At 46.9% G+C, this 21,514-nt stretch overlaps 1 protein-coding gene across 1 annotated transcript in view; it reads left to right on the plus strand.

Moving 5' to 3' along the window:
* The window catches only part of LOC142817814 (solute carrier family 35 member F2-like), a 135,289-nt gene that overhangs the window by 85,671 nt on the left and 28,104 nt on the right, over nucleotides 1-21,514 (plus strand). The gene's annotated exons all lie outside the window — the stretch shown is intronic.

The following is a 21,514-nucleotide window of genomic DNA, read 5'->3' on the forward strand; positions in this document are numbered from 1 at the left end:
AGCTAGAGTAGTCTGGTGAACTGAGGGGAAAACATCAGGCACTCCCCGCATCGATGTCGCTGACGCCGGCCGATCCCACCGCTGCCACCACCGTCGCGAAGCGCACCTCCGACGACGTTACGAAGGGCGCCACGAATCTCGCCGCTGACTCCACTGTTACGAAAGACGGTGACGCCAACACGGTCCTGAAGGCGTCACTGCTTCGAACTCCGCCGGGGAGGTCACCAGCCGTTTGGTAGCGTACGTTTCTCAGCTCGGACGAGACGACGGTGAAATAAACAAGGTTTATGTACAGCATATTTACAGAGGCGTTACAAATTCGGCACTGGGGCCGACAGCTTAGAGACCCGAAGAGCCGAGCTCTCCTCTCTAACACATAGGTCTACTGCTAACATATAGCTCAACTGCTGGCGACGCGCCGCAGGGCTTCTTTTATATGCACCGGGTGGATTCTTTGAGTAACCAAATGTCGAACCAGAAGCGCCGCTGGTCGTGAGGTCAGACTCCTCAAATGGGGTCGCCGCTGGGCCACGTCATTCTCATCGAATCTGGAGCCGCTGCGCTGCACGTGGCTGCACCCAAGGACGAGTGACGTCGCCACGCATTGCGCCAGACTCGCCAGACAGGAAGGCGCCGGCTCGCTGGCTGAGGTGACTCACTGCACGTGCGTGGCAGAAAGGCACCATCGCGTGATGGCGCCGTTGAGTTGTTCGCGTCAGGCGGGCTCGCGGGCTGGCCTTGACACAGATTGCCTTTTTCAGAGGCATGGACGTTCGCTGTGGACTCGCAGGCATAACAAGGGCTCCGGAAATTTCGACCTCCTGGGGTTTTTTAACGTGCACCCAAATCTGAGCACACGGGCCTAGAACATTTCCGCCTCCATCAGAAATGCAGCCGCTGCAGCTGGGATTTGAACCCGCGACGTGCAGGTTAGCAGCCGAGTACCATAGCCGCCAGACCACCGCGGTGGGGCAGTTTTCGAACTACTATGCTATGGTGCTCGTGAACAGTTTTCTCACGATTGCCTCTGCGAATTTTTTGTGCATATTGTAAGTACGTCATTTGGCTAATGAAACAACATTGCTTCCTCAATCTTTGTTATTTTTGTTTCTTTTCTTTCGCTTGCAATTAGTGAGGCCCAATTAAGGCGTAATAAAATCGCATATGAATAAAGGCACGTGGCATGTCAGCAATTAAGAAAAATTCCGATTTCGCGCCATGTAGTGCGAATGTGCTACGTCACTACCGCTGCCGGTTCTGACGTCATTATTAATTTATTTATATATCTATTTATTTATTTATTTGCTGTTAGTTGCCCCGTCCTCACGTAGATTGCGACGATGGCAACGAGCCGCCGACTACTGGATCCATGGGCTTCTACGGAAGTTACGCTACCAGTTTACATATGCCTTGCAAGCAACGCGTACTTGCACGCCAGCGCCACCTCTCAGTCGACGTTTCAGCAGCGCAGGACCGTCAGCTTGTTTGTCGCGCTGTCTTTTTGCCAACTCAACGAGACGTGTTCGCGGGCGTTTGTTCTATTTCGGCACGCTCTATCATTCCACCTGCAGCATAGAAATTTCACCCTCCCGAAGGCAGCAAGGGTGCAGACGCAGCACTCTTGTGTTGCTCGTTTCGATTATATCAAGTATTGCAGATAAATATTAGGACGGGATTTCAACAGGGGCACTCGCATCATGGCGGCAACGCGGCTGTGAGTGGATACGTCTTGAGTACGGGAAAATTGAATACGACACATAGTAGCAACGTTATGGTATAACATTTACTGCTGCGTGCGTGTGTGCATAGTATGCACAATAAAGCTGAGAGATGAATCGTGCCGCTCGCTCGCGTTGCTACGTTAGCGCTGCTCCTCGGCAGGAGCAGACGTGGTAGGCAAACCCGATCTTTGCCGCGGGCGTCTGCCAATCAAACTTGTTGACGCGTGAACTCGTATACAAACTCGTTCGTTCGGAGAAGGCCCCAGTTCAACTCGGGGCTGTCGTGGTGGCTGTGTGACCATGAAGAGTTCGAGGCGGTGCACGCTAAGCAGCAGCTTACGTATAAAATAATTTGGGCATCTTGCATTGCCGCTGCATTGAGGTTGTGATAACCTATAGCTTCTTCCAGCTTTTCGAATCGGTCATCTACTCGCCTGCTTGGTCTGTTACAAAGTGACGACCTCATGAGCTTTGTCCTAATTTTGATTATGCTAATTACCTAGCGTTTAATGAACGTAAGAACGCACAGTTCTGTCTTAATTGATAATGTTTTAATGAAAACGACAAAATTATCTCGGTTGCAATTAGCAACGCCCTCATTGCTATATAAATATTTAACCTTATTCTTTAATCCCTCTGCTAATTGTCATCATAATACTAAGGTATAATCAGCATGGATTTACATGGTACTCACAATTAACGCTGCGTTAAAATTATGGTTTAGTTAGTGCGCCAACTAGCATATACTTTAGTTAGCACGGTTCTGTCTTTACATGGCTTCATTATCATGGTCTTAATATTACGTGGCGTGATTACCTTGATATTACCATGACTTGGCCTAATTACTCTGTCATAGCATGTCTTAGCCGAACTAGCCAAGTATGCAGCCCAGCCAAATAGCTAATTAGCTGGCCGCATGTGCTCGGGCGCTAGCAGGTGATCAAAACAACAACTAGGCACGCACCTGCCGAGCAGCGCGCTAGAATGCACAGGCTGACCGTCATGATCAGAACGTGGCCTCAGATTTCGCTGTTGTCGCGATGTTGTGAGGCGCTCGGCCGGAATGAATCTCAGAGGCCGTCATGCTTATTATTCTAAAGCAGACTTCGTGCAGGCTATAAAAGCTTCAAAATGAATTTAAACGGCTTGTACGTTAACAAATATAATCAAGAAAAGCTTCTGACACATTTACCGCATGGGTGCACTTCCACACTCATTGGAATGACAAACAAATAAAAGAAGATGCCTCTGGTTTGAAAACACCGCCCATCTTTGTCGACGCGATGCCGCGTTTCATCGTAACCAATGAAATGCAGCACGCTGAGGGCAGGATCCGACTTTTTCGCCCTGTCGGCTCATTCAAAAGGGGGTGCCGCTAGAGCTCGGAAAAATTCCGCATTTGGCAAAACTCTGCAGGGGCGGTGCTGCATAGTGCCCTAGATACAAAAATAACAGTGATTTGGAAATAAATTCCCCGAAAGAGCTGGTGGGGAGGCGGCGAAATCAAGGTGTTTTCTTATTTATTCGCGCCTGTGTTCAACAAAATATTGAAAGGGCGTGTGAACGGCACTGCTTCAGAATACTTGTAAGTAGACGGAAGTATAAATTTGAATCCAGGTGTAAGGAAATGACTTGAAGACGCCGAGGAGTGTCGAACCAAAACTGAAGAATACGAGCGGAGGGCAGGTGGCACGAAGGCGGCAACAATAAATGAAGAAGAAGAGAAGAAGAAGGCACGTGCGATTACGAAGCAACCGTGCGCCAATCAGCTGATGACCTGTGGTGGCCCATAGAGGTGGCGTGCCACGATTGGGCCACGGGCGACCATCACGTGGCAGTGGGCTTTGTGGCTGGGGACGAGCCGGAGCAGCGGCAGACGGGAGACAGCGGGCCGAAGCGTCGGACGCAGGCGAGCCAGGTTCCGGCCAGGGAACGCGGCCGTCCACGCTGCTGCCGTCCAACCACCAGCTGGGGCGGCATTGCCGGCACGAGTACCGCATTTCGGGGTGCGGCCTGGCCTGCTGTTCTCTTCCTTGCCGAGGGCATCGCGGATCTCGGCGAGGCGTCTCCACGGTCAGCCGTTCGACACAGCGATGAACGTGGCCTGGCTAATGGTCACGGTTGCGTCGAGAATCGCGTCTCGGCGCACGCTCTTCGCTGGATCGGCTGGCCATGCCCCGCATGGAGCATCGCGTCTCCGAGGCGGGTTGACTGCTCCGTGGCCACACCCATGCCATCAAGCGCCGGTGTCACCAGAGCGTCGCACATCGGCAAGGGACGAGCGAGACGTTCTGCCGGGCGAGACGCGGGAGTGCGCACAGAGGAGCACGGAACCGGGCGAGGTCCAGGGTGGCCGAGGATCCAGGTGCCAGGGAAGTTGCTGGCTGAATCTAGGATCGCCGAGCGGTGCCGAGTGATGCGCCAGACTCGGACGTGGGCCACGAGCTCATGAGCTGCAGTGTGCACCCGAGGGTACCTGGCGGTGCCCTGGCCAAGAAGAAGGAACGTGCGGAAAAAAGAGCTCGAGGGTTGAGGCCACGAAGGCAGACGAAGCGGTGCGCCGTTCGAGAGGACGAGTTCCTGGCAGCGTTCCTGAGCCGGACGTGGGACCCGTACGTGTCGGCCAGGTCGAGCTCCGGTGTGTCTGTTCAAGGTCCAAGGCCGAGACCTGCTGAACGGCTCCTGCCTGGGTGCAGTGGCCGGGAGCAGGTTCGTGGGCGAGGCCTACCGGGCGTGGTCCTCGGGAGCCAGGGCCTGACCCTGGACCTCAGGAGTTGCGACCCTGACTGCTGGGCTGGCCGCGACGTCTGACTAAACGGCGCTGCACACGGTAGCGCATCCGTGTGCCGTCAGCCGTTCCAGCCACTCCAGCCGTGCCACCTTTGCCCTCGCGCACGTCGACGATCGCATCATGTCGGGACGACGGGGACCCAAACTGTGAGGCAGCGTTTTCCTCTTGCGAACTGAGAACTCTACGCGCTGGACTCGGAGTAAGCGTAGCCGCGAGCTCTCCGCATAATAGAGGTCTGACTCTCGTACATGTTGCGTGACGTTTGGCGTGTAGGGTTGGACATATAGTTTTATTTTCACCTGCCACTTCGTTTTCTAGTGTACAATATAACGCTTCTTTTGTTCGCATCCATTGTTGATGTTAATCCTTTTTCGTCCGCTATCAACAAACATAGTGACGAACGTCCTTAACCATCACACCAGGTAAAGGTAATAATAATGCTGAAGATGAGTAGATAGGAGTCGTCGACACTTCTATGACAGTTCATACGTCGTGAGCGACAGCAGATGGCGATACGCTTCCTCGGGCTCGGGGGTCTTTGCCCGCATCATTCTCCGCCTTTGAATGGTCCCGCTTTTGTTGTCTGCATTCGCATTGCCGTTCTCGACGCCTCTCCGCTTCTTGCTCGGCGTGAGTGCTACCCGTCGTCTCGCGTTAGTCATACTGCTGCAGCACCCCCACATAGCAAGCGCCCACCACCACACTCTTTTACCTCCACTCTCCCCCCTCCTCTCCCGACCCTGTCTCTGTTCCTGTGGACATGCTATGGACATCCACATCGATACGGGTGCGAGCCTCGCAGAGAAGTTTCCAAGAAGTCTCCAGGAACCTTCAAGAAGTGCTCCGCAAGAATATTCCATTGTGCCCTGAATTGCTGTCTGATTTCGCTTTACACGACATATTGTTTATTTCTTGTCTGCATACTTATGCCTAACGCTATTTTGAATTTAACAAACTAAATATAATTGATCAGACCGTTACGCAGTGGTTTCTTTCTTCATGTTCGCCATGTACCTTGAATGTTGATAGAACAGTCTCTAATTGTTTGGAAGTTTGGGCTGTATGAACTTCATGTGAATGTGAACTGTTGCAGCCTTGTCGAATGTGCCTGCCAAAAATGACAATCGATATTGTTCAACAACTACAGAAAAAAAACCTTACCAATACTGCTTCATGTGGTGGCAAACGTCATTTATTGAATTATGCTTTATTGAATGGTCAATTGTTAATCGAATAGAAATTGAGCATCGCTGATTGGCAGCCTTTTTTGAGCACCTTTGAAGAAAATGTTGCAAGACCCTTTAAAATATTCGGGATTAGCATGAACTTACCGAAACATGTCTGTTTTCAACAAAAACCAACCGCACACAATGTTTTCGAATGCGCAAGCAGCTTGCGTGTGTGGATATCGAATATTATACCTCATCAGCTAATTGAGACGTGTCGCATACCGACTCCGAAAGCAAATGCTGGTGTAATGCTGCGCGACTGCATTCTCCCGACAGCTACGATCCTAAGGCGCCCAACAATGCCGCCCAGCCTGCTAACCATCTTAGGTTCTTATTTACTGCGGCTAAGCCATATAGCTGCCATCTTTTCATTCAGTCCCGGTTCTTTGGGAGTCCTCATATGCCGAAGGAATATCATGCGAGCGTTGTGCAGCCGCTCATCTTGGGCAATAATCTGACTGCAATAATCTCTCGCACGGGAACCAAGAATGCGCATACAGAAAAGAAAAAAAAGATATCAATCTCATTATGCCCCTCATTGCCGCACATCAAGCATCGCGCTAATATAGCGTGGTCTCTGTTTTCTTTTTGTCTGTTGATACAGTGCCTCAGCATTTCCTCTTCTGCGCGCTATGCATCTACGGTGCCGCATGCCTGCGGGAACGGTGGTGATAGCTGCTGACGGCACTGCCCCCTAACGACTAGGATGACGTCTTTTGGTTCTCTCAGCACTGTTTTTTTTAACTGCGGGCCGTACCGCTATCTCTTCGGCACTCGGCGAAGCTCCAGTGACTAGAAGGGGCGAAGATAGACCAGGAGTCAGGCAGTTTGTGTCCTTTTAGGACTGAGCTGTCTTCTGTTCAGCTCCGGAGTTATTTACGACCGGTGCTGGTGTCGTCGGGGTTTGCGCCACCTTCAGGTTCATCTCTGTACATCAATTGAAGCGCCTGTGTTCATAGATGTCGTATAGACGTAGTTTTTCTGTTTGACTTTTTTACGTCGTGTTACTTTGAATGTCTTTCGCTGTTTACTTTGAAGAAAAAAAAAAGAAGCTGCTTGCGAGTGTTCAAAAATCTAGAGAGACTGCTGACGCTTGTCTTTTTTTTTTTTTTGATACCCCCTAAAAGAGAAACTGCGGCTCTGCAAGTTCAACAAAGGAGAAGCAGGAATGTGAAGAGAAAGTTATTGTATAACGGGAGCGAGTGCTTTACGCAACGTGTACGTGACTTTTACTCCGCTGTAAAGAGAAAAAAAAACACAAAGAAGGTTGTCGCTTGAAATGCCGGGAGAACAGAAAAAGCGATACACTCTCAAGTTGCGATTTCGAAAGCGATGCTTCTGTTAGAGCATGCCGAGAAACAGAGAGACAAAAAGTAACGCAGAAATGCGTGACACGCATCTTTTTAGCAGTAACAGAAAAAAGTCGTATATAAGACTGAGTGGCGGTTGATAGACGGGCGTTCTTCGGAGCGAAAGCAAGAGAAATAAATAAAAGCATTCAACTAGAAGGAGAGAAGGAGTTGGATATATGTGGATTGTTAAGGCTCAGTGCTCTTCGAGAAAGTGTGCTGTAGATATGTCGCTGCGAAAAAATAAATAAAATAAAAATATGGCGATCGAAGTCGCTACGTGAGATTGATCACCCGCCATGCATGGAGAGTGTGCGACCAGCGCGCCGGCGTTCACTCTCTGTCGGGTTCCTCCTTTCTTCTTACGCCAACTGTGTACTTTAGTCTCGGTCACTCCTTGTTGATTGTCGTGCGAGAGGCAAGAGGGATGCGCGGATGTAGTTTTACTGCTGCAACGCTATTTGCATATTTGTTTAGTGTTTATTTATTTATTTGTTTGCAAATAGTAGAGTCCGCATTGAGCCGCAAGCAGGAGGGGTTACGTAAATAGGAATAGCGAAACAAAATGCGATAAACTGTGTGATAGGATTCATTTGTAAATGAATGTGGCTCGATACTTGTGACCAAAAGTTTTATGCGCAGACAATAGTACCTTATGTAGAACGAAAGCGTAATGCAGATTGACCCGAAATGCTGAGGAAGTGAGTCTGATTTACTTCGTGTTCATTGCGCAGTATAACGTTATGTTTAAATTAAAAAAAAAGGATTACTAGCAAGGTGAGCGAACGACTCTGAAATATGGTCATTAACTACTTCTAGTGACTTGTTCTTCGAAGAAAGAGCTGTGTGAAACAAGAATTTTCCATGTTAGTTAAGGTGGGTGAATGGTCACCCAACTGTTTAGTTAAGGTGTGTCTACGATCAAAGTGCGTGGACGCGCATATGGATCGGACGCTTTTCTAATGAGCGCTTTCACAGAAACATGATCGGTGGGATGAGAACACAATTAGTATGTAGGCTACACCGCGAACTTTACGCTGCGCGTCTTTCACATTGTTGTTACCTGAAATTGTAGACACTTCAATGCAGTGTCTCTGCAAATGTTGGCGCAGAAAGACCTCGGCGCTAACGGGCTTACTTTCCTTGAACGATATCACGTTTCGTTTAATTAGGTTCAATTTTGACAATCAATCAATCAATCAATCAATCAATCAATCAATCAATCAATCAATTCTTCTAATTGTATAAACACCAAACATGGCGCTATTTTATTCTATGGATTCAACTATGCTGAAACAAGTAGCGTTCCAGCATGGTTTGAATGGATTAGTTAAACTAGCGCTGATAAATATTTCTTAACGGAAATACGTTATTGCTTTCCAACGTTCGAAATCCAGCGAGTTGAAAAGCCTCTTTAACAGTTATCCGTAACGAAGAACGCGATTTCTTTTTTAACGGTGAAACTGTTTAAAAATAGCAATGGAGCGTGACGCGTGAACAAAAACGATTATCATTGTGAACATGCGCGCTCTTTGTTTCGTCATCTTCTTTTGCTTCGCTCGCCGTACGCGCGCGTCGATTCAATAAACGTTGGAGGCGATAACTCCGATGGGCGAGAGAACAGGCACCGAAAGATAACAAAAGACAGACAGAATGAAGCAAAGATAGAGAGAAAAATAGATAAAATTCCTGGCGAGACGGGTCTCGAACTCGCGCATCCACAATCAGAAGGCGAGCGTGCATGGTTACGCGGCTATTTAGGCGCGATAGCAGTGTGTAGTCTGGCCCTGCCTAGCACGGTAGAGTGTATGGGCGGGAAAGGAAAGAGAGGTTGTGTATGAAGGAAAGGGGGAGAGTAGCGACTACAGCATAGCGTAGAAAAACAGAAATAGAAAGATTGATTGTTATGTGGGGTTTAACGTCCCAAAACCACCACATGATTATGAGAGATGACGTAGTGGAGGGCTCCGAAAATTTCGACCACCTGGGGGGCTTTAACATGCACCCAAATCTCAGCACACGGACCTGCAAAATTTACGCTTACATCGGAAACGCAGCCGCCGCAGTCGGGATTCAATCCCGCGACCTGCGGGTGAGCAGCCGAGTACCTTAGCCACTAGACCACCACGGCGGGGCAGAAATAGAAAGAACGAAAGAGATAAAGGGAGAGAATCAGAGAGAGAAGAAATGTAGGAATACGTAAAGAAATAGAAATAATGAAGAGGGAAGCTGAAAACAGAGCAAGAGAAAGAGAGAGAGAGGAAGGCAAGAAATAAACAGAGCAAAAGAAGGAAATGAAAATAGGGAGAAAGAAATAGATATAAAAAGACGCAGAGATGACTGAGCAGAAAGAAACAGAAAAATAAAAAAGAAAACAAAGGAATCCGCCCAGGTACGCAGTTTCTTCATTCCTGGCACCAATATTGCGAAGTAGTTTCAATATTTAGGCATTTTTTATTACCCTGGAACGCATTGACTTTACATCCGGAAGGCTGGTGGCGGAGACGACGTTTGTGACCACACTTTCGAAGCGGTAAGGCTGTTTCGCTCGGTGACGTGATGTTTTCATTAAGTGAGCTATCAACGCTATATGAAGATTTATTGGGTTGTTTTTTAGTCCTCGGTACACGTATCGGTAGTGTTATTGCTTGTGTCTGCTTAATTTGTTGCTGCATGTATTGTTGTTGCTGTGCTAATTTGTTGCTAATTTGTTGTGTCTGCTTAATTTGTTGTGGTGAACCGGTTACGAAGCTCTACTGCTGAGTTTAAAGTCGCGAGTTTGATCTCAGCCTTGGCGGCCGCTGTTTCGCTGGATAAGATAGCGCTGGAACCTCATGTTCTTAAGTTTTGGTGCACGTTGGAGAACCCAAGGGGGAAATTTGCGAAACCACCCCTTCAGCCTGTTTCGCGCTTTTGACAAATAAAAGTGCTGCAATACTTGACATCCTTTTTGAAACGGTGAGAAAAGCTAGCTGGTACAACTCTGACATAAACTGCCCGCTCTCCTCCGGGATGAGAATGCGTTACTTGTCGCTAGCGCCGTTCAAGTATGTCTGGTTATTGTCTGCCTTCTATGAACGCCATTCCAATATGCGTTACGTTCGGCCATGTTGCGCGCGCATTTGAATTACCGTTGTGAAAAGTAGTGCAGGTATTACCATAACAAAAAGGAAAGGCTAACCGACAAGAAGTCGTTTCAAGCCATAGTCTGAGGAGATAGCCGCTGCAGGACCTCATCGATATATATATATATATATATATATATATATATATATATATATATATATATATATATATATATATATATATATATATATATATATATATATATATATATATATATTGTAGGCATCTATTATGCGCTTCATCCTCATCTGAACAGCATTCAATCATCATCATATGTTCTGGCTGACAATCATCATCTGCTTGGCACGAGCGCTTCTTTGTCGGGTCCGTTGCGCTTGTTCATTCCCGAGTTCACGGTCAATAAACCTCGCTACAACCGAGTCGTCATACGTGGTGGAGGTGCTGGGAGGTGCGGCTTGCGGCGCAATATATATATATATATATATATATATATATATATATATATATATATATATATATATATATATATATGCATCGATGATGACCGCAGGTTAAACTTTTTTTGTGTGCTCTTTGGAAGCCTTACGTGCATGCCAGCGCGATCATTGTGCATCGAACCGCAGCGGCTCTCGTTTTTCCCGAGCACTTTCGGCGCTAACTGCCTTAGCGGCCGTTCATTATACTTTATAACGAAGTGAATCGGAAGGACGTTGCCGGAGGTGAAGGTTCTCCATGCTTGCTGGAAGGTTCGGTATAGTATCGCCTCCCTTTACAGCAGCTGGACCGCCATCACCTGCAGCTTTTTGTTGTTTTTTAGCGTACGATATCCACGCTCTTTCGTCATTTTTTTCTATTGCGTCTCACCGTTCGATCGTAAAATTAAAAGCCACTGTTTGTAACTTTCGAAGTGAGCGTGCGCATCTTACACTTTTAAGCTGCTTTCGGGCGTTCCCCAAGTGATGGCGCTCAGCGGTCGTTAGTACAATTCGCCGCATTGGGATTGAAAACGGTCGCATTGCGAAAGTAGGCGCCCCTCTGAATAGTTAGTGTCATAATTTTCGCGGGAAGGCTTCTAATATGAACAGCAAGGCTGGTTTTGTTAAAACCTTTTATGCCTGTTGTCCGTGGCAACGCTTGTGGGCATCTTAATGAGCGGGATTACGCCACAGACATTCGTTAAGTCCACCTCCTCACTGGTAGTCCGCTAAAAAATGAAGGCAACTGTTGTTTCAACAAACGATCGTGTGTGCCACAGAGCTCTGTGCGACTTGTCAAAAAGTTATCATTATCATAAACGCGAACGTATCACAGGAATGCGGTGAGGCCACTACACGCCAATGCCGCTACACAGGAAGAGGGCAACAGATAGCCCATCGAATTGTGTGCGCGTTACCAGAGTCACACAAGTGTATCGTGATACTTTGTGGTTATAGAGCGCGGAGGCTATGCTACTACTTCGAAGCTTGAAAAATAGTGTCTAATAAAACAGCAGTGAAAAAAACGTATCCGAAAAACTTGAGAAACATATAAATGCGTTAACCTGACGAAGGGCGCCGCCAGCTTTGCTGTATCAGCTGTGTCTGCAAATAATAAACGAATAAATGGTTACGAAAATTTAATGCGTTAATAATTAGTCAAGAAATAGAAATTTACGATTATTTGTTTTTAGCTCCTAGTCAATATAGATTTGTACGGATTTCTCTAAAATAAAGCTTTCTTCAGTTGCTGAGAACTTTTCTTGATTTATTCGTTGATGATCAATTCGATCTAGAGCTGTAAATACCTAGCTTTTTGGTTTGCGGAATACATAGATCAACCACCCTGTAAAAGCAATGGTTCTCCACCTTCTCCCAAGACTATAAGACGAGTTTTCCGACCACCAAACACACCTTTCCCTATAATTGGTATGGCTTTCCGTGTGACCTCGTGATACAAACGGGTGGTTTTCAATTTTACTTTCTTGACCCTTCCACAACCTTGTAGGTATCCGCAGAGCTCACTTGCTAACAAAAAACCTGTAATAAAAGACAGGTTCATGTAAGCTGTTTACGTTTTACGGTTCTGGGGACTATCCTTTCGTTGAATTTGACGTGATTCAATTCTGTAAATATTTTTCCTTTGAATAGATGGGGCTTAACGTCCCAAAACCACGATAAAGTTGGTTGTGAGAGACGCGGAAGTGGAGGATACTGGAAATTTCGACCACCTGGGATTATATCACGTGAACTTAGATCTAGGTACGCGGGCATCTAACGCTTTCACCTCCTGTGTAAATACGGCCGCCGCCACCTCGATTCAATCTTGCCAGCTTCAGGTCAGTAGTGTACCACCCCCTAGACGACCGTGGCGAGTGTTGGCGTTCATGTAAACTTCATGCTCAAAATCTGCACTGGCACATTTCGCAGTTGATTTATCATTGTATATGAATGCAAAAGGTAAACACATGCAGGGGTGCTGAAAAGTTTTCGGGTTTGCACAGAGGGCGCATGGTCACAGCGTTGAAAGTGCACAGTTATTCAGTGCAATCCATTCTGAAACAGATGCTCTATCTACGTTGCTGTTTCATCTCTTCTAGTTCGTTAAGAAAAACAAAAAAAAAACATGTTATAGGTGTTCAAAACAGTTCTCAACCAAATGTGTGACGTCAAAATGCAGCCACAAGCCCTGCCGCAGTGGTCTAGTGGCTAAGGTACTCGGCTGCGTACCCGCAGGCCGCGGGATCGAATCGCGGCTTTGTTGGCCGCATTTCTGACGGAGGCGGAAATGTTGTAGGCCCGTGTGCTCAGATTTGGGTGCACTTTAAAAAACCCCAGGTGGTCGAAATTTCCGGAGCCCTCCACTATGGCGTCTCTCAAATTCATTAGGTAGTTTTGGGACGTTACACGCCACATATCAATGAAAATGTAGCCACAATGTTTTTCAAGTGTTTTTAGGTTAGGAAATACGTGGCAGTTGGAAGCAACCAGGTCACATAAATAGCGCCTGGTGGCCAATCATAATCACAAGGTCTTCAATTAGGCAGACACATCTTTATATTTGCGCGAAATCGTCACGTTTTAAGTGTCCCAATTTTATTGGAAATCAGGCTGCAAAGTCTTACATCGATGACTTCGTTAGGGAATCACGTATTTAGACCTACAGCTACAAAATGCTGTATAAGAGCTTACCTTTGTTAGCGTGATTGTGGTATTTTGCGTCAATTAAAACTAACCGTAATGTGTTTCGGTGAGACTTCGTCAATAATTGTTTCAAATAAAACTACTGTAGTGTTTCAGGGCTGTTTTGAAAATTGTTGACTTACTGTCCGAAAACCATTCGAACAGCATTCGATTAGTATTTTCATTCGATTCTGTGACATCACTATTCGATTCGGTTTCAAACTCCACTTTTCGCACACGCCTAGTTTTACAATTAGGCTGTTTGTCATTTGTAGAGATGCTGGCCGCACACTAATTGGCAGTGGTAATGGACTTTACGATAAATCATTTCCTCGATAAGTTGGCAGTTTAGTCACCAGCCTAGCCAATTCGCAAGCCTGAATGATGAATGCGCGCGAGTTTGCAGCCAACGCCGGTAATGCAATTTGTTAAAAACCACGTGCGCTACACAAAGACTGTGCAAGTATATGTATTGAATTAGGCTGCGCAGGCGGCAAGCTTGCACGATGTGGTTGGTTCGCGCGGTTGCCGCGTTAATAACTCCGCCGCCGCACTGCAACCGCAAACTTCTGATTGCCGAGCGCGATTGCAGACTCGGTACGAGTATTGATTGGTTAGTGTCCTGCGAATCCCCGGCACGCGTTCACAGAAGCTATAGGCAGGGTTTGTGGTGACAAAGAGGAGCGCCGAGCGAATCGTCAATGCTGTTCCGGCAATTAGTACGCAGCTTCACCTACGTTCCATTCACCTGTATCTGTCGCACGCACTCTGGATTAAAAGCGCTTGCTTCCTCCAGTCTGAGCGTCCTGTAAAGCGCGTGGTAGAAGCTCTAGACATGCTTAGAATGCTTAGGTTGAGAAGATCTCATGAATAGCAGTGTACTAAAGGAATAAAGCGGAAAATTCTTGCCTTGATATTTTGTTGCGCAGGTTGTCTAACAGGCAACGGTAACAGAGAATTTAGGGGTTCATGGTGCGTCTAACGCTAAAAAAATTAATAGAAAATCCTCACAGGGTCTCTTATTTCTTAACCGAAAACGAATCAAAAGCAAAAGTCATCGTCTTTTTTTTTTAGCCTTGATTACCTGATATTCCCCTACCCTTCTCTGGATGCATTCTGCCCCATCTTTTAAGGACAAAAGTAAGATTGTTATCTTGAAAACTAGCTTTTTTCTCGTTATTAGTTTCATTTCTTCGTTGCCTTGCATAAACCAGTATTACCTCAGTTCTAACTTACGGCTCCTTTCCCTTGGCCCACATCGTTTCTAGTTTTGCTTACCCAAATGCGTCTCTTGTACGTCTTGTATATCCCGATCTCTCTTGACTTGCTTCTCGCCGGCTTCCTATTACGCGTTTATGCTTCGGTCTTCATTCATTGTTTCTCGTTTGTTCTTCAGTCCCGTTTCTCCGAACAAGCACCACTCCACGCATTGCTCGCCGAGTAAGCGGAACACGGTAATCAGACAGGCGCGTTCCCACGCAAAAGAAAAAGAACGCAATGAATGGTCGGTTCTGTGTTCAATTGAAATGGAGATCCCATCTCAACGCGGGCTGGCTGCTCGCTCCGTCGCTTGCGCCACTGAGAGGAGAACCGAGCGGGGTAGATTAAAGCCCTCGCGAAGCCGAGCGCGTTTCTTTCTCTTCTCCGTATTTTAGTCCTCATTTTGATACTGGCATTTTGTTGTAGATTTACGCGAGAAAAAAAATAAACGAGTGCGAGCGCTGAGAACTGAAAAAAAAAACAATTGAAAGAACAGTGGTGGCGAAGCTATAGACTCCAGCTTGTCGCGGGGAAATCGCGAAGCCCGACGGATGCGCGGCCGAAGTCGTGGGTACACGTACATCATTCGTTCTTTTATCTCGCCCGAATTATTCCGCCTTTTCTACACTGCCAAGCTCGGTGCACAATCCGCTCAGATTCTCTTTTATTTTATTTTTTTTCTAGCCTTTGTGTCGCTGTAGAGTGAGCCGACTGCGAGCCGCCGGTGAGCAGGGCAAGAATGTAGTTTTTGCGCTTACCTTCTGATGGCTTTTGTAGGTCGCCCTCACAGCATTTGTAGGGATTCTTTTTGTACGTTTTGTAATCACCCTTGAATCTCGGCTGCAGTCTCGCGCTAGCTTTCGCTCGGGACTTCGTTATACCACGATTTTGGTGTACTATGCACGTCGTTTAGGTGAAAGTAATGACTCCTTCCCCTACCTTTATTTTGTGGAGTGGAGTTACGAAGTTGTCTGAACCTGTTGCTTATTAATGAGTTGGTTTCAGTACACTCGTACAATTTGTGTAGGGCTTCGTGCCTGCAGGTTGAATGACGCTACGTAGTGGAGCGCTCTAAAGCGGTGCGGTGCTGCTGACGCACGTATTCTATATTTCTGCAGGTACTCATGTGATTCAGCGATCTTAGTGTTCTCTTTCGTTCTTCTTTCTCTTGGGCCGTATATGCTACACTTGTCTATTTACATCCAGCGTATATAAAAAGAATTAACACTTACCGATCGGTATACTATGAAGCCTCTAATTATCCCCCGTCAAACACACACACAGGCTAGTGTTGTCAAACAATTTTTGAAAAATACCCACGTCATTGTCAGAGTTACCCTACTTTTCATGCATAATTCTTAACACGAAAGTGTTTTGTGCCGGGGTCCACTACAGCTCCTATGACGTATTTCCGTTACGGATATGACGTTGTAAAATATATCCTAAAGGATGGCGTAGAAAAAAAAACGAGAAGGAAAAATTTCGCAGCGGTGCACCAAACCCGCGACCTCGCGTTCCTTAGCACGCGACGCTATCCACAAAGCCACCAAGCGAGCCATCTACACTTAGTTAACGGCGAGCAGTGATTCATATGCACCGTGTACCACTGGGGGGTCCTCTTCAGCGCGTTTTCGTCATTAGTAGTGAGATGGCACGACTGACGCGCGTCGGGCGCGCGCGCTAAAGGTCGTCGTGCTCCACCACTTCTCGCGTGGCTGCAGTGGGCCCCATCACTTCTCGCAAGCACCACCACTGAGAAGTGGTGCTCCGTGCTAGGCCACAGTCGCATGACGGGTTTAAGTGCGTATAGATGCTCTTCAGCGGGGTGGCACACTCGTGCGCGCGCTTATCTCGGGATTCGGGCGCTTTGTACTTCTTGTGCTTCCTCCGCAAGTTAGCTTTGAAGTTACAGTAGTGAAAGAGAGCACGACCATCAATGCGCTCGCTGCCATGGTGGCGTCTACGAAAGCAGCGTGCTGCTCACAAACGAAGTAAGAATGGTGACAGTGTTTCGCGCTCGTTCTTTGTATACCTGTGCGTTGATTTCGTGCGTCTTTCTGTTTGAGCAGTGTGATCTGGGTGTTACTTCTGCACGCTCGTCTTGTGTACGCTCATTTCATGCGTGATCTCTGCTTGAGGTGTGCGCTGCAAGTTCTGAGTTTACTCTGATGTGCTGTTTAGTTTAAGTTTAAGGTTTAGCTTTAGTGTATAGTTCAATGATTAGTTTAAGTCGGTCATCTAGCTGGGTGCGTGTTAGGCCACTAGCCCACATGAGCGCTTGGGTTTTAGGGACAGCATTGGAGAGGTAAGCAGGTCGGTGACAGAAACAAATCAAATACTTCTGTTTTAACATGTTTCAGTTTAGTGTTATACCGATTCTTAGGACAAGGGATCAACCATGTTTTTCTTCTTCTGTGGTGACTGTATTCATTGCAGTGCCCTCCAAATATTAGCGTATTACCCTTCGAGTCTGCGCTATGCTGGAGAGAGTTTACTGCAATCATATGAACATTCTCGGCTGGATTTTGCGGTCGGCGTCGACGTATTTGGCTTTATTCCAAGAAATATTTAGTTTTCAGATTTATTCAGGAATGTCACTTTCACGGATGTCGTATCATCCGTTGAGCTCTTCCTGTGATCGATGGCATTCGAAAAGTGAAAATTATCTTACGCCCGATAAGAAATTTGTATTACCGCCCTACTACCCCCGAAAATATGCCATACAAATGTGGCAATTTTCCTATGGCTTACAACCCTAATGTGCGCTGATTCGCATTGGCTTGTGCGCATGCTCCTTCAAGGAAAAAAGGCCGTGCACTTGTAAAGCTTTATCCAATCAGAAAGAAGGGCTTTCGCAACAAACAACGAGAGGAACGATTCCGCAGTGTATTGTTTCTCTCCTGTGTCCCGCAAGTGATGCTTAACTCGTCGCCTATAACCCCTATTGTTTTTCCATATTTTTCGTTTCTATTTTTATTCGGTATGTCTGCTTTATTGATATGTCACCACTGTGGCCGGGAACTGATCCCGTGACCTAATGTTTAGCAGCATACATCATCAGCGCAACTACCAGGGTTAAAAAAAAGTTAACGGTTAAACATTACTGAACGGACGGCAACATGGGCGCGTACTCCAGACGGCTGTCATGACACGTCCTTCCGGGGGCTACGCCTTGGAAGCGCATTGATAATTCTGGGATATCACTATTTAGTTAGTTGCAAAGGTTGTGTGCGGTCGCGCATCCGTTTTCTGGGGGGGGGGGGGGGGTCTCTCCGGACTTTTCATGTTACAAATGTGTCAAAACTGCACAACCTTATTCCAAGGCACCGAGGAGTTAAATGAGCATGAACTGACCACTCGGGAAGCGTGTAGTACAAATGGGCACATCACATTTAAAGCCGATCGAAGCAACACGTGATGCGGAACAGCCTTTCGTAGTTGTCGTATACAATTTTAGACGTGTAGTCTATATGAGCCATGTATACCATGCGGTAGACCTTATAGACCTTATGTGACCCCAACTGCTTTGCACCCCTCTCACACGGCGTTTCCTTAGGCCTTGTCGTTTTGCAACACCCAATTAGCGGATTCTCAGGTTATCTCTGGCTATATTTCAACATGGTGTTGGCATCACTGCACCCGTTGCAAATGACGCTCCCAGGTGGCAAGCCCTCACTCCCTTTAAGCACACCACCTAGTTACCCTCCTCCCCTCCAAAGAACAGGTCAATGCACCGTTCCTTCACAAGCGTTTTGTCGTGGTAATCCCATATTTGCCGCCCATCTAATTGTCTTGCTGCGCACAGCTATGATCGTTCGCGCTGCCCCAACACGTGGTTGCGTTATCCTTCGTGTTCCGAAATAGTCGGCCGTCCTGCTAATCTCTGTGAGCCAGGCTGTGCGAGTTCTTGCATGCATGACGCGGGCCCGACTTGGTCCCTCGGCACTTAAGCTGAAAGAAAGTAGGCGCGAGCGAAAGCGAGAGAAAATAAAGCGTGATGAAAAGATGGAATATAAAAAGAGCAAGTAACGGAAAGCAAGTATGGCATTGGTTTGCACTGCTCCTCTTTGTACGCATAATCGCATAGTGTTTCTGCGTCGTCTTGGTGTATTTCTGTTTTATTCTTTAACTGTGTCTTCGCTGCCTTCAAGAAAACATGTCTGACTGGCAGCTGTGCAAACACAGGCTTCTTTGAGTAGCGACAATGACAATGTTCGTGTCAGAGTGAAAACTTGACGATGAAGCTACAGCGGCAAAGTGCACAGACGCTAAAAACGCTGAACTTGCAGCTGAGTTAGACTGACATGAATCCTTCCGATGGACAGCAACTGCGCATGTGACAGAACCAGTGTGCGTCTTGGGAAAAATTTGATGACAAAAATCAACTATAAAAAAGTACCAGGCTTGAACAGAACGCGTAGCACCATCACAGCGAAAGCTGAAAACCTTTCTGGAGCTTTTTGAAACACGTTTAGGACAACTAGTATACAAAGCACACTTGCTTGCTACCTACTGCTCTATAAATTAGCTCCGCCGTGGTGGTCTAGTGGCTAAGGTACTCGGCTTCTGACCCGCGGGTTGTGAGATCGAATCCTGGTGGTGGCGACTGCATTTTCGATGGAGGCAGAAATGTTGAAGGCCCGTCTGCTCAGATTTGGGTGCACGTTAAAGAACCTCAGGTGGTCGAAATTTCCGGAGGCCTCCACTATATTGTAGCGAAACGTCGGGGTTGTTCAAAGTTAGGCGCATCGGACGACCAGGGAGACGAATAAGTGTGGGTGAAACTCCGCGGAGGCAATCGATCAGACGTCAACACGATGATTTCGGGGAGCACTCATTGGGGGTTTATTTAGCTAACACAACTTCAATTTACAAAATGCACTGGGTCACAAAGACAAAACATAGAAAATGGTGGCATACCCCTCGGCCTGCATGGCCTGGTCCCCGGTGGTGAGATCCGCTGTTGACCCCGACTCCGCTCCGCTTTTCAAGTTCAAACATCCTCTTTTTAACCCTTGGTCGAACAAAGAGTCTTCACAAAAACCAATCACATGTTGGGACTCGCAGCATCACAACCAATCACAGAAACACTTTCATAAAAGGCACTACATTTGTAAAAACCTCCTTACCAAATGAAAACACGCAAAGGGGAAGGTCCTCCGCACGTGACACTCTCTCCCATGCCAGGCCGTGCTGCCCAACGTTACTCGTGCTGCCTACTTCGGCCGACTACCGTCGGCGGCCGTTCCCACGCTCGGGCCCCGTCAGTTGTTTCATTAACTGTTGCTTCCTAGAAGCGTCCTTAAGAGCGATGGGTACACCATTGCTTACCAGGTGTACATGCGACAGCGAGGCGCCCCGACATCCTAACAACAGCGCGAGAGAATGTGGTCGTTTACTTGCCGCCACTATGTCTCGGTCAGGCTAAGTGGTCGCGTCCCCATGTCATTCTCAATGACACGCGTGCCTGTTAACAATGGCTTAGACTCAGAGGGTGGCGCCGGACCTGCCTCTTGCTAGACGCTTTTCCTAGTAAGCTTTCCCCTTCTAATCCCGAACGGGGGCGACCTTGACTGCTCGGTTTGTGAGCCGTAAAAGAACGTTTTCCGCGAAACTTTGCTCTCGCGACAATATAAGGCGTCTCTAACAATTACATAATGGTTTTGAGATGTTAAACCCCACTTGTCAATGAAATCAGCGCTATAAATTATATCGAGTGTCTACTTATGCTATTATTCGGCAATTGTCGGAGGAGCGTGGTACGCGCGCCACGCACTTGTGAGGCGTTACGAGCATTTTGTTCATGTTGTGGGTGATGACATGTATCATGGTGTATCATGTCGTGTTAGTTATACTTTTTATTCGCTGCTGCCTGTACGGTCCCCCAGGTCCCTTCAAGCTGTTTTCAACAGCTTTTTTGCCTGGGGAACCCCCAACTTTTTTGTTGGAAATAAACCCAAACCCAAACCCAAACAATGAATGGTTTTGTAATTGGTGGGAGCAGTCAACTACCTATTCTACGCAGTTCACACTGTGTGATGCCTGGTGATTTCTTTGCTGTTCTGAAACGCTTTATTACACATGTTAACGTGATTCCTTATACATAGAGCTTGTATAGGGTCATTTTGGAATGAAGTGTCAAGCACCGATTGACGAAGCTGCTCAAGTGCGCTGTGATGTTTAAACTATTGACCCCGCGCCGCAGTGGCTTACTTTTCTGAACGCTTGTGTGTGTTAGCCCGATTTTTCGAAATACCTTTTACAGATTGAAACAATGTGGGCGTCCTTTAACTTGAAATAACTCTAGTGTGACGAACTTTGTTGTGCACTGCTCGCAACATTTACAACTAGTGATTCAATGCATTAAATAAACAAAAAGCACTGGCCTAGCTCAGTGGTAAAACACAGGGGTATCGCAAAGGGGACCCAGGTTGTAACTCTATTACGTCACTTATTTAGTTTTTTTTTTTATTTCACGCGATCGTAGTTACAAACACCTGCGGTGGCCGCGACGGACAGCGGCGGCGCCCTTGTTGCGATCTCGATTACCTTTTGATCTAAAAAAATAAGATTTGTTTTGACACTTACTAGTCGAGAATTGAAATAAATATGAATGTAGGTACTTGCAGAAGCTTTGTCTTGGTGATAACGTACTTAGTCTGAAATCGTGCAAAGTGTGAGCTGTGATGATGAAGAACGAGACTGGTTGTTTTTATCTCGTTCAATAGACAGCATATAAACAATATAACATGTGCTTAGAGGTGGTATTAGTGTAAAACAATTCCCAACTGTATTAGCTGATCGAGAAAGAAGACATGCTGTTTCAGGTACTGTAGTGTTGTGTAAACCAGTGTGGAAATGTGTTCTATTTTTTTTTTTTTGCTAAAAAACGTCTGCAAGTCATTTTCAAAACTATAAG

The sequence above is a fragment of the Rhipicephalus microplus genome, chromosome 5 (genome assembly GCF_043290135.1).
Source record: "Rhipicephalus microplus isolate Deutch F79 chromosome 5, USDA_Rmic, whole genome shotgun sequence".
Lineage (NCBI taxonomy): Eukaryota > Metazoa > Arthropoda > Arachnida > Ixodida > Ixodidae > Rhipicephalus > Rhipicephalus microplus.